The sequence below is a fragment of the Coregonus lavaretus genome (assembly GCF_964263955.1).
Source record: "Coregonus lavaretus genome assembly, chromosome: 24".
NCBI lineage: Eukaryota > Metazoa > Chordata > Actinopteri > Salmoniformes > Salmonidae > Coregonus > Coregonus lavaretus.
The window spans coordinates 34,922,934-34,936,444 of record NC_140011.1 but is presented as its reverse complement, the minus strand read 5'-3'; positions in this window follow the sequence as shown (position 1 = coordinate 34,936,444).

Genomic DNA, 13,511 nt, shown 5'->3' with positions numbered 1-13,511 from the left:
GTGAGTGCTTTGGGACTGGGGTAACAAAGCACCCGCTGCTCGTTGAGAAGAGTAAGAACGATACCTGCTTTCACGTCAGAGTCTCCAAAAGTCTCCAATAACACCAGAAAAATTCGCTAGATTTGTCACTAGTGGCTTTTTTAAAAATGTGTCACTAGAGGGGTCTGAAAAGTCACTAATAATATAGCGACAAAGTCTCTAAATTGGCAACACTGTCTGACTATCAGGCAGTGACGCATCACACACGCAGCCCTCCCCCTCCCCACCACACACGCAGCCCTCCCCCTCCCCACCACTCACGCAGCCCTCCCCCTCCCCACCACTCACGCCGCCCTCCCCCTCCACTCACGCCTCAGCCTGGCTGACTTCCGCCGGAACGCAGAGTTTGACGCATCTGGTAGACATGAGCGGTGTTCGAATACCCATACTAACATACTGTATGCTACATACTCAATTTATGTCACAAATAGTACTGTTAGTGCGGTTAGTATGAGTATTCGAACACAGCTAATACATAAATGCAGCAGCCTGTACGCCGAAACATCAGCGATCTCACATGCTGTTTTGCACTAGTTTTCTGTCTGATCAACTGTAGGCTGCTACTACTAACACAAGCAGGAGCTGCATAGTATAGCCTGTATATAGCCTCGCTATTGTTATTTTTACTGCTGCTCTTTCATTATTTGTTACTTTTATTTCGTATTATTTTATATTGTATTTTTTTTTGTATTCTTTCTAATAACTGCATTGTTGGTTAAGGGCTTGTAAGCATTTCACTGTAAGGTCTACACCTGTTGTATTCGGCGCATGTGACCAATAACATTTGATTTGATTTGTGCCCTGTCCCTCAAGGCAGGGTAAATAAAGCAGTAACATTGTGTGTTTATAGGCCATTTGTTTGTGAGAAAATGTGAATGGGATCAAATGTGGTTTATATTCAAACTTGGGCTGACTAGGCTACCTAGACTTTTTCAATGCCAAATTATTAACAGGAATTAATCAATAAACACAATAGCTGACAGACTGTGAGTTAATTCTTTAGTAGGCATAGGGCAGGACTACACTTACACGGTGCAAACCTGCATCAAGCAAGCTCAGCCCTGAGTTTTATTGTCCAATCATGTTGCTTTCTCTGTGTATAGGAAACCCCCCTTCTTTAAAATATAATTAAGTACAAGGTTGCTGCAGTTTGACAGAGTTTTCTTCCTCCCCATGGCCAGGAATCTTTCCAGGAGTTGGCACCCAACCTTGAGAGGGTGGAGAGGAGGATCTGATGGTTCACAGTGTCGAAGGCAGCGGATAGATCTAGGAGGATGAACTGTCACACTTTACTCACAGAGCTACAGAGTGGTCCTCTGTAGCTCAATTGGTAGAGCATGGCACTTGTAACGCCAGGGTAGTGGGTTCGATCCCCGGGACCACCCATATGTAAAAATGTATGCACACATGACTGTAAGTCGCTTTGGATAAAAGCGTCTGCTAAATGGCATATTATTATTATAGGAGGCTGATGTCTGATGGGAAATGTGTCTGTGTCGTAGATCACCTCTCCAGGATCACCTGAGCGGTTGTCTTCACACTGGACTGGACCCTGCAACACAACACATAGTAAACATAGTAACCTACAGTATCAATGTGTCTGAAAAATGTTTTTAATCACAACAAGTCACTGATTATTTGCCAAAAATAAAGATGTTCCTGAGACATCGTTCTTCTAAGTGTGTGTGTGTGTGTGTGTGTGGATGTGTTTACTATTCTTGTGGGGACCAGAAGTACCCACAAGAATAGTAAACAAACAAACATTTGACCAACTGGGGACATTTTGTTAGTCCCCACGAGGTCAAATGCTATTTCTAGGGGGTTTAGGGTTAAGGTTAGGAGCTAGGTTTAGGGTAAGAGTATGGATTAGAGTTAGGTTTAGGGTTAGGGAAAATAGGATTTTGAATGGGACTGAATAGTGTGTCCCCACAAGGTTAGCTGTACAAGTGTGTGTGTGTGTGTCACCATGTTCAGGTATCTACAGAAACAGGTCAGACAGCCAGACAACAGCCAGATATGAACTGAAGGTCTCTGAACAGTCACACTTTACTCACAGGAGGCTGATGTCTGATGGGAAATGTGTCTGTGTCGTAGACCACCTCTCCAGGATCACCTGAGTGGTTGTCTTCACACTGGACTGGACCCTGAAACACAACACATAGGATGAGGGGTGGTGCTGGGAGGAGGGTTGGTCTCTCCAGAGAGGGGTTCTGGGACTGCCTGGTCAGGTTGCTCTGCTGAGATCTGAACAACATGTTGCAACATTAAAGCAAGTCTCTATATCTTCACATGTTGGCATAACGTCACATGTTGCTACACATTACAGAATGATCACATTGTAAATTGTGTTTATTCTTTAAATTGGGTTATCATTTATTACATTGTAATAAGTAATCAAAACATGTTAATATGATTGAGAAGTAGAAGAAGAAAACAAGACGCCATTAGGTAATAAAAACATCTGTCCTACAACCACGATGCAATAAAACATCTGTCTGAAAAGGCCATGCAATAGAGATGAAACATTGAACCAAACTTAATACACAATACTACGATACCTATAAAATAGCAGTATTTAGCCTCAACACATTTTCATAACAATATGCTTATTTTATCTTTAAAAACTCAGTACAATTTTAGGCTAAGCATGTCAGTCCCAGCTCTGAGTTCGACAATGGTGGCTGCAACACCAAATTCTCGTCACCAAAAAATCAACCAAGGCCAAATCTAAACACTTGTTAATACATTTTTAAAAAAGCTGTGTTGTAATATAGTGTATGTGTGAATCACTGAACGTTTTGCCCCTATGGTCTGCTCCACACATGGTTTTGCTGTTTCATTAGCATGCCTCATCCAAAACTTCAAAAACATTCAAATCATATATTCAAATGTAACACAAGCAACAGATCAGAACAAAGTACTGTAGCTTGGATGTCTGTTGACTAGCCATATCATCACATATCTTCACAACATTCTTCGGTAGTATATGTTATGATGTACTGTTGATGCTAAGCATGGTCGGAAAATTGAGGACTAGTCTACCTCACGTGCGCTGCTCAGGATGGAAACCACCACATCAGAGAAAGTTAAATTATATGCTTCCAGTACACAACATATATATAATAGTAAACATTTAACAAGTTATGATATTAGCTGATAAACTTACTTCCATGTTCATTATCAATCGACGACACAAGGTAACCCCAGCTATTAAAATGGCGAAAAATGTACCTGTACGGTAGTGCATACGTCACTCTGTGGGCCTTAAATGGTGTGGTAGGCGTTATAGCAAGAGATCTCAAACAGTGAATATGTATATACTAAATTCTAAATTGTATGATCCTACATACGTTGCCGTGTGTTTACATTTTTACCCAAACAATTGAATCACACATTCTCAATAGAGAATCTCCATGAAAAGTGTTTTAGTTTTGGACTAGGCTTAATCTGGAAAAACTGCCCCTCAAGTTTAAAAGTTAGTAAAACTGGTCCAACATACCTTGCTCCTCCTTCATGTGGACCTCTGGGCAGGTTGAACTGTAAAATAAATTACTTTATCTGTTCCATGACTAGTTTGAGTTTGGTCTGGTGGTATCCTAGTGCCCCGGACTCAGGACGGATCCTAGTGGCAGAGGTTCAATCCCAGAGTCTTCCACCGTTCTGCCCGTTTCCTCTTCATGTTGGTCCCTCTCCTTCATATCTGGTTCAAGCTCAATGACATTACAAAATGTACAAAAATAGGTGCTCAAACTCAGAGGTTTTCCTACAAGTCTGAGTAACAACAGATCTGATGAGCACTATGGTTTCTAATCAACAGATAAATGAACTTCCTCATCCAAACCTGTTTGACTGCTGTTAGATTAATTTGGATTTTAAGAATAATGACTAAAGAATTACACCCCAAACACAGCATAAATGTTAGAATTATCATGTAGTGTCAACCCACTAACAGAAGGGGCGTTACTAACCATTCAAGGGGGGAGGCGGGAACTGTTTAAGAAAGGTGGGAGGAGCATAGTGTTTTTGTTTGTCAAGAAGTATAAAGAAAGGCGATTTGTGTTTTGGCCTGAGAGCTCTCCTTGAATAAAAATACAGATAAGACTTGTGAGTTGTGGATTAAAACCAGAGCCTTACAACCTCTGGTAATGATTCAAGCTTAGGGTGAATTAGAGATAAAAATTCACGTGACAGATTGGTCCTTCGAGCCGGATCTTAATACATCTTTATCGTTCTGAAGACACCGAATCCGTGCACGGGCGGGTGATAGCATCCGTTACAGTCCTGGCCTTCCACGTTAAGGTTAAAAAACAGGCCGGTGATTACTCTTTATGAACGATAAAGACGTTAACAAGTTTGAAAAAGCATTTTAATCCAGACTGCAAGGAAAAGGTCAGTAATTTCTATTCATGGATTTTGGTAAAATGAGTTGAACTTATTTACCAAAGAAGGTAATAATTATTACGACAGGGAGGGTCCGCAATTGATCCTAGAGGTAAATAGCTATTACAAAAAAAAACTAGTCCGAAATGACATGGTAGTGAATTGCAATCACAAATGTAAACTAAGTTAATATTGTCATTGTACGAATTGCAATGTTCAGTATAAACAGGGAAATAATTATCATCGTATGAGAGGGATATGTCGGGAGTTCATATATGCGACTGGGCATTTGTTAGAACTGTGCAAACAAGTTTTGACGGATGATAAGGTCGTATGTGTGTGAGACTTAATCCCTCGGGAGACGTGGTTATTATTTCAGGGGTGGAGGGAAAAAAAAAAGTCGCGTGAGGAAAATTGGGTAACTTACTCTTTTAATTTTAAAGGGTTAATTACAAAAGCAAGAGGGGCACTAAGAGATTAGCTCCTACGAAAATAATTCGGGAGGGAATTATTTAAAAAACAAAAAGGGGGGGAGGGATTTCTTATTGTTCCACGATGGGAAAGACATCTTCTAAACAAGTCCGAGAATTAACGGGAGATGAAAGAAATATGTTTTAGGGATCCATTTGGGAGAAGAGGTATGAATTTATTGGGCATCTCGAAGTAAAAAAGTTAGTAGGCAGATGCATATAAAATTAGATGAAAAAACAGCAAGCGGAGGGCTAGAGACAGCGAGGGTATGGCTTTTTGAAGCGCGAAGGAGAGAGAAAGGGATATACAGGAAAAATGAAGTTTCAGGACCTCCCCCACAGCAAAGAGGAGAGAGGTAATATCCAGAGTTGGTAGAGCAAGCTTGGAAAGAAAGCCCAGATGACACCGTTGTCATGTGTAAAAGAAGATTAGGGGTGATCCCCGTCCTTCCCCCACCATATGACGGCCAAGTCGGAATGTTGGAAGGGCGGGAAGACGGGGGGCAGAGTAAAGAGGCCAGTGAACAGAACAAAGAGGGGGAAGTTTTACAACAGGAGGTAGTCAGGTTGAGAATAGAATTGGCTAAAAACACCACAAAGCGATTATTTGAGAGGTACCTATATAAGTCCAACGAGTGGTCCTCTGTAGCTCAGCTGGTAGAGCACGGGGCTTGTAACGCCAAGGTAGTGGGTTCGATCCCCGGGACCACTAATAAAAAAATCAAAAATAATTTTAAAAAAATGTATGCACGCAGGACTGTAAGTCGCTTTGGATGGAAGCGTCTGCTAAATGACATATTATTATGCGCTTTCGCACTCAAGCGTAGACGTACGTTATGAGAGAATATTTGCGTTTTTGGTCAGTTGGCAGACGCTCTAATCCGGAGCGACTTGAAGAGAAAATAGAGGTTTGCATGGAACTATTCTGTCGTGTTGGGCATTTGAATGGCAGAAGATGAAATATGTGTGTATGAGGAAATTCAATGGCGGGTATGAATGATAACCGGATACTACTTAGTATTTGGTTGGTTAAATGCTAAATAAAATATTTGAGGTGTGGTTATGGGGTAACTAGGAAGACGCACTTATTCAAAAAGGAATGGGTGGAGAGAGAGAGTTTTTTTCGTGTATTAAAGGTTGAATTAGATAGCTTTAGAAATATTCTAGATATGTCTATGAAAATATGTTATACGTACTAATGACATTGTTTCCTAAGAAGGAAAATTGTAGGGAATTTTCCCGTGCCTCCCCCATAATGTAAGAAGGAGCAGGAGAGGGGGGGAGTGAGAGACAGGACATCGTTCAAATGGTAGGGATGTCATTAAGTGTATGCTGATAAATAATATCAAAAGTTTGTTTTATTGATTGGGGCCGAATCAGAGAAAACTGTTAAAGATATTGAATAGCGAACTGAAAATGAAAGGCATAAAATACAGAATAATTGGACGATTTTAAAACTATAATTTGTTTTGGTTAGGAAGCAAGTGGCATTGGCTGTTGTGCTGGGGGAATAGCGCCAGCCTGTGGTGGGTTCTGGATTTGTTATAAATAACTTTATATTTTAAACTAAAATAAATAGACTACAATTTGAACATCAGAAAAAGGACAATATAATTCGTAATAGTTATTATAATTATTATTGATAGTTATTGCAGTTATTATTATCCTGAGTGGCGCAGTGGTCTAAGGCACTGCATCGCAGGGCTAACTGTGCCACTAGAGATCCTGGTTCGGATCCAGGCTCTGTCGCAGCCGACAGCGACCGGGAGACTCATGGGCGGTCCACAATTGGCCCAGTGTCGTCCAGGGTAGGGGGGAAAATGGCCGGCAGGGATGGAGCTCGGTTGATAGAGCATGGGGTTTGCAACGCCAGGGTTGTGGGTTCGATTCCCACGGGGGGAGGCCAGTAAAAAAAATTAAGATAAAAATAATACAAATGTATTCACTAGGTTGCTCTGGATAGGAGCGTCTGCTGGGTGACTAGAATGTAAATGTATTATCATTGATTCAGTAATGATAGGAGGGAAGTAGCGATAGAGCTGAGAGGGTTGAGAGTTGAGGACAAGGAGAATGATTTGTGGCCCTGGTTGGCGGGAAAAAGGAGAGGCAGAGACATACTTAGAGAGACAGAGGAAGTTAGAGAGGGAGAGAATAAAAGGCTGAGAGGCAGAGATAACAGTTTCTGGAGCTTGAAAAGCAGAGACTAACAGAGTAAGAAAAGGAACAGACAAGAGCAGAGTATTTAATGGCCACTAGGGAAAATAGCTGGGATCGGTAGAACTCCAGGATAGACAAGGACAGCAGATGTAGGACTAATTAAGGGGGTAGCTCCAGTACAAGTGATTCCTCGATTCGATAATAGACCATACCAAAAGCAATATACTATGGAACCAGAAGCAATAAAAGGGATAACACCTACATTTGAGCATTTATTTAAGGGAGAGGTGATAATTCCTGGAGATGAGGTACAATGAAACTCTCCAATTTTTCCTGTTAAGAAGGAGGCACCTAGCGCCGACTGGAGGATGGTCATGGACTTGCAGGGGGTTAATAGAAATATATTGCTGAACCAATGGAAAACCAGAGAACTCCTATTTTACAGTGATAGATTTAGCTAATGCTTTCTTTAGTATCCAAGTTCATCCGGATAGTCAGGGGTGGTTTGGCTTTACTTTTCAGGGAAGGAAATGGACTTAGGCTAGGATGCCTCAAGGCTACTCGGAAAGTCTTACAATCTTAGACCAGGCTATAACTAGGAATTTGGGAAAGTTTGAACATAGGGAAGGACGCAAATGTTAGTTTATGTAGATGATATTCTATTGGCTAATCCCATTCAGGAAGGATGTAAGAGGGATACAATCCAATTGTTAACCTTCCTGGCAGAACAGGGACACAAAGTGAGCAAAAAGAAACTTCAACTTTGGTAGAGGTCATTTACCTAGGACATACTATAACACAGGAGGGGTGAATGTTAAACTCATCCAGGAAAACTGCTATATTTGAAGCGCCAAAACCGTTAAAACAAAAAACAAATGATGAGCTTATTGATAATGATAAAGTGCTGTAAAGTTTGCGTACTCCATTATGTACTGCATACGGGTAAATTAAGTGATCTTATCTATGGGAAGGCAATGGCAGCCCATGGTAAAGTAATTTGGAACTCTAAGGAGGCATACATACATCAGGGATGTTATCCAAATGGTAGAGAGTAACGAGGGATATGACATTGGTAGTGATTTAGAGATGATGAAGTTTTTTTGGTTGGCTATTAGATATAACTGGGTTAATCATGAACATAGAGATTTTTTATTCTTTGTTGCTAGACAGAAGACTTAGGTGACTTAAAAAATAGACTTGTCATGTCCAACAATCAGTCTTCAGGTCAAGCCCGGGAGAGCCGGGGTAGAACAGAGGTTGAACTAAACACAAGTGTTTTTACAAGATAAGAGATTGTTTGATTGGATTACTAATTGATTCTGAACTGAATGAAAGTCGAATTTAGCCGCCATAAAGAGAAAGGAAGTGGGAGGAGCAATAAAGAAGCAAAAAAGAATTTCAAAAATGAAAGGCATGGCAATTGGTTGATAAATAATCTAAGGGAATGTTTAGGAAGGTGGAAAAAATTGACACATAAGCAGAACTATGTGTCAAGAGGGGGGAAGAGGCTAATTGTATTAGATAATATACGAAGGAGAGGACAAAATACTTAAAAAAAAAAAAACATTTTTTAGATAGTCTAAAAAGAGAATGCAGTCAGAAATTGTTACATTAATCTGAACATGTGTGAAGATAGTTTATTAACCACACCCGTATGTCAGAGGTTTTGTGCCCCACAGGTGAACTAAAGGAGAAGGTGACCCACTATCTAACCAGGTGACTGGTGAGCATCCAGTCACTAGAAGGAAAACTGGAAGCAGGCCTGTTGGGAAGGGCCCCTATCAGGTTATGTTGGTAACCGCCTTTGCCATTAGAATAGCAGAGAGAGGAACCTGGGTCCATGTTACCCACTGCAAGAAGGTAGGACCACATACAAGCACCGCTTAGCACACGCAGAGTTGACGAGCGGAACTGCGCCACAGGGTGCGGGGGTCACCTCTGTCAACGAAGATCTCCTACCCAGACCTATCATCACTGTAGTGTGTTCCTAGGGTGTGAGTATGGGGTGGTACCGAGCAGAAGGACTCAAGACAGGAGAGGGTTTTTTTTGTGGAATATGGGTGACCCTGAACTGCATCATAGTCTCGGCAATAGTCGTGGTAGGTCAAAATCCACCACCACCTCACACCAATTACGCTATGGCCTTACCATTATTAAGAAATAAAGGGAAAGCGACCCGACATACTGACCATCAAGGGCGAGTGATCTACAAAATAGGAGTCAGAGAAGGGTGGGGAGTAAGATTCAAAATTATGATTAGGGATCTTATCAGAGCGGATAAGCAAGCAACATGGGATTATAAGATCCCGTTGTATTTATGTTCAGCCCCCTCAGCGGATTGGTCCTGGGCTCAGGTATTTAGACATACTGGGGGAAGGAGATATGAGACGGGGGGGGGCTGGACGTCCAGATGGAGGATAAGAAGGTATAACGACATCCCCACGGAGATGGTAGTAACAATAGTAAAGGTCACTAAAGAGGACATGAAAAGAACTTACTGGGCTTGCGCGGACGTATACGGACGGGATACTTGTCTAAGATTATATTTAATGGAGTTAAAAGATATAGAGGGAGCAGGTACTGGCATTAATCCATTAATGACAATAGACCGAGTAAATCAGTCAAGGGATGACGGAGTCAATTTGACTAACCCGTCCACTATGAAAGATTTTCTCCTCCAGGAATGGAACAATGGGGAAGTGGAGGGGGTACCTGATGAGAATCTCTGGTTAAAGTGGATGAAATACACCGCTAGGGCCTTGGGGGAGACCAATTGTTATGCATGCTCCATTGGGCGACCGACAATGTTGACCGCCCCAATGCCAAAGGCAATGTTTCCCTGTGTATTAGACCTGGGGTCCAATCAAAAAGAGCCCAATTGCACAGGGATTGGGCTGGCAAAATTGACATACTCGGCCAGCCCACCTAGATTCACTTTAACTCCTGGCGAATACCAGTGTTACAGACATAGAAATGGCACCCGTAACTTGGGTGATTTTGATGGCTGTAAAGAGATAATTAATGTGACTGATTTAGATAAGGAAGGAAGAAAAAAAATTAGGAACCTAACCATCCCTTTGACTGATGTGTGGTGGGCATGCACTAAACAGGGAGCATTCGGCAGACATTACCAGAGGGATGGGTGGGTACTTGTGTACCAGTATTGTTGGTCCAACCTGTAAGAATTGGTCATCAAAGACCAGTGACAGGAAGAATAATTAGGAGAAAAATAAATAAGTCAGGAATGAAATAGCCCAATTTGGATAGATGGTATAGGCATCCCCAGGGGTGTTCTAGACGAATACAAAGCTATAAATCAAATATGGGAGAGTTTTACTACAACATTTTTCTGGTGGGGGACAAACAAAAATATGGATTGGATAAATTATATCTATTACAACCAACAGCGATTTATTGACAAGACTAGAGATGCAGTAAGGGGATCTCTGAGCGATTATCCGCCATCCCGCTCGTAACTTAGTAGAGGTTGGTTCTAGATCAGGCAGAAAGGGCCGGTGTCTATAGAAAGATAAGCCATTGTTGCATATTTATCCCTAACAACACCACACTGGATGGGACAGTCACCAGAGCTCTTACAGAATTAACTGCACTGAGTGAAGGATGAACTGAACTCAGAAGTTAGTACATTGTGGATAGGGTGGTTTGATGAAATATTTGGTAAATGGAAAACCCTAGCAGCCACCATCTTAGGAGCGATCAGTGTTTGTATGGGTATTCTTGTATTATGTGGTTGTTGTCTTGTTCCCTGTGTCCGAGGATTGGTGAGTCAGGCGTTGGTGAAATGCAGTATCTAAACAATGATGAGAGATGGACTGACTCCGGACTCTGACCAGGGGAATGTGAAAAACAATCCTCCAGGCTTGGTGGATGACGAAGATTTGGACCCTGAAAGACCGCAATTGGATGAAATGTTTATTAGTTCTGATGTGATCTCTGAGATTAATCATGCTTGTAAAATACATTTATCCTGAATGTGGGAATATTTAGTCAAAGGGGTGGATTGTTAGATTAATTTGGATTTTAAGAATAATGACTAAAGAATTACACCCCAAACACAGCATAAATGTTAGAATTATCATGTAGTGTCAACCCACTAACAGAAGGGGCGTTATTAACCATTCAAGGGGGGAGGCGGGAACTGTTTAAGAAAGGTGGGAGGAGCATAGTGTTTTTGTTTGTCAAGAAGTATAAAGAAAGGCGATTTGTGTTTTGGCCTGAGAGCTCTCCTTGAATAAAAATACAGATAAGACTTGTGAGTTGTGGACCTTGAATCATTGATGATTAAAACCAGAGCCTTACAACCTCTGGTAATGATTCAAGCTTAGGGTGAATTAGAGATAAAAATTCACGTGACAACTGCGTACATGTACACAGAGATATTGGCACTGTTGCCATGTACGTACAGTACCAGTCAAAAGTTTGGACACACCTACTCATTCAAGGGATTTTCTTTAGTTTTACTATTTTCTACATTGTAGAATAACAGTGAAGACATCAAAACTATGAAATAACACATATGGAATCATGTAGTAACCAACAAAGTGTTAAACAAATCAAAATATATGTTATATTTTAGATTCTTCAAAGTAGCCACCCTTTGCCTTGATGACAGCTTTGCACATTCTGGCATTCTCTCAACCAGCTTCACCTGGAATGCTTTTCCAACAGTCTTGAAGGAGATCCCACATATGCTGAGCACTTGTTGGCTGCTTTTCCTTCACTCTGCGGTTCAACTGTCAGCGTCTGGGTGAAGTGGTGAAATGTAATCAGGCGCAGGACACAGAACTGAGCAAAGTATGGCTTTACTAAACACAAAGTAAACCATAGCAAACCCTCCACACAGGAAGAGCAAAAACAACAGCTCAACAGACGACGTAACAACGAACAATCACGCACAAACCCAGGAGGGAAAACAGAGGTAATATAGGGAAACCAATAAGCCTAATGAGTAACAGGTGTGAATAATAAAGAAAGGACTAGTGTGACACAGAAACATCGATCGGTGGCAGCTAGTACTCTGGTGACGACGAACGCCGAAGCCTGCCCGAGCAAGGAGGAGGGGCAGCCTCGGCTGTATCCGTGACACCAACTCATCCCAAACCTTCTCAATTGAGTTGAGGTTGGGTGATTGTGGAGGCCAGGTCATCTGATGCAGCACTCCATCACTCTCCTTCTTGGTCAAATAGCCCTTACACAGCCTGGAGGTGTGTTGGGTCATTGTCCTGTTGAAAAACTAATTATAGTCCCACTAAGCACAAACCAGATGGGCTGACGTATCACTGCAGAATGCTGTGGTAGCCATGCTGGTTAAGTGTGCCTTGAATTCTAAATAAATCACTGACAGTGTCACCAGCAAAGCACCCCCACACCATCACACCTCCTCCTCCATGCTTCACGGTGGGAACCACACATGTGGAGATCATCCGTTCACCTACTCTGCGTCTCACAAAGACACAGCGGTTAGAACCAGAAATCTCACATTTGGACTAATCAGACGAAAGGACAGATTTCCACCGGTCTAATGTCAATTTTTCGTGTTTCTTGGCCCAAGCAAGTCTCTTCTTCTTATTGGGGTCCTTTAGTAGTGGTTTGTTTGCAGCAATTCGACCATGAAGGCCTGATTCACGCAGTCTCCTCTGAACAGTTGATGTTGAGATGTGTCTGTTACTTGAACTCTGTGAAGCATTTATTTGGGCTGCAATCTAAGGTGCAGTTAACTCTAATGAACTTATCCTCTGCAGCAGAGGTAACTCTTCCTTTCTTGTGGCAGTCCTCATGAGAGCCAGTTTCATCATAGCGATTGATGGTTTTTGCGACTGCACTTGAAGAAACTTTCAAAGTTCTTCAAATGTTCCGAATTGACTGACCTTCATGTCTTAAAGTAATGATGGACTGTCGTTTCTCTTTGCTTATTTGAGCTGTTCTTGCCATAATATGGACTTGGTCTTTTACCAAATAGGGCTATCTTCTGTATACCACCCCTACCTTGAGTCTCAAATATAAAATATATTTTGATTTGTTTAACACTTTTTGGGTTACTACATGATTCCATGTGTGTTATTTCATAGTTTTGATGTCTTCACTATTATTCGACAATGTAGAAAATAGTAAAAATAAAGAAAAAGTAGTCCCCTGTAGCTCAGTTGGTAGAGCATGGCGCTTGCAACGCCAGGGTTGTGGGTTCGTTTCCCACGGGGGGCCAGTATGAAAATGTATGCACTCATTAACTGTAAGTCGCTCTGGATAAGAGCGTCTGCTAAAAAAATTATAATAATAACTTGAATGAGTAGGTGTGTCCAAACTTTTGACTGGTAGTGTATATCTGTCTTGCTGATCTCGTGATGTCTGTGAGTTGTGTTCTATTTTACTGTTGTCTCCACCTCTGGACAGGCCGTCATTGTAAATAAGAATTTGTCCTTAATTGACTTACTAAAAAAAAGTGCT